Source organism: Helobdella robusta, assembly GCF_000326865.2.
Source record: "Helobdella robusta unplaced genomic scaffold HELROscaffold_104, whole genome shotgun sequence".
Lineage (NCBI taxonomy): Eukaryota > Metazoa > Annelida > Clitellata > Rhynchobdellida > Glossiphoniidae > Helobdella > Helobdella robusta.
Window position 1 is genome coordinate 230,524 of NW_008703589.1, and position 1,093 is coordinate 231,616.

Below are 1,093 nucleotides of genomic sequence, written 5' to 3' on the forward strand. Positions count from 1 at the left end.
TAAATAATAATAGTAATAATAATATTGTTAGTAAAATATACAAATACATATATATATTTATATATATATAAGCTATATAATTCTATATATATATAAATATATATAGAATATTAATAATAAATTTTGTGGGATCTTTTGGTTGAAGGAATGAATGAATGAATGATTGAATAAGTGCGTCGTGCATGGATGAATGAATGAATGAATGAATGAATGAATGAAAGAATGAATATATTTTTTATGTGAACTGAAAAATGAGTGGTTTATTGAATGGAAGAATTCATGGATGAGTTATTAATTGAAATTGATTGAATGAATGAATGAATGAATGAATGAATGAATGAATGAATGAATGAACGTGGATATGTGCCTTTGATGATGATTGTTCATTCTCTTTTTGATTCATTCACTAGTCCGTTCGTCAATCCATCTATTTTATTCATCCTCCCATCATTCATTCGTTCGTTCAAGAAATATAGTTTACTCAATTAATCGTTCATTAGTTAACTAGTTCATTCACTCACTCATTCATTCATTCATTCATTTGCTATTCATTCGTTCGTTCGCTCGTTCGTTCGTTCATTCATTTTCCGTTTGGCAGTGGCGTGTGTATATAAGAGGTTGTTCATGGATTCAACTTATTATTGAATAATTTTTTTTAATAATTAAATTGATTAATTAATTAATTGATTAATTAATTTATTAATTCAAATAAAATCTGGCGGATAGATAGATAGATAGATAGATAGATAGATAGATAGATAGATAGATAGATAGATAGATAGATAGATAGATAGATAGATAGATAGATTAGACATATCTTTAATAATAATAATAACCACCATAATAATAATAATAACAACAAACATTAATAATAATAATAAATGATTGATATTGACAGTTACGAAGACATAATATATATGTAATAATCTCATTACTTAAATATATAATCAAACTCTTTATTGATAAAACTAGATATATATAATATATATATATTATATATATATATATATATATATGTTTGTGTGTGTGTGTGTGACTCAGTCTGTGTTTGTGTGTGTGTCTCTGTCTGTGTGTGCATTTTTGTGTGTCTGTG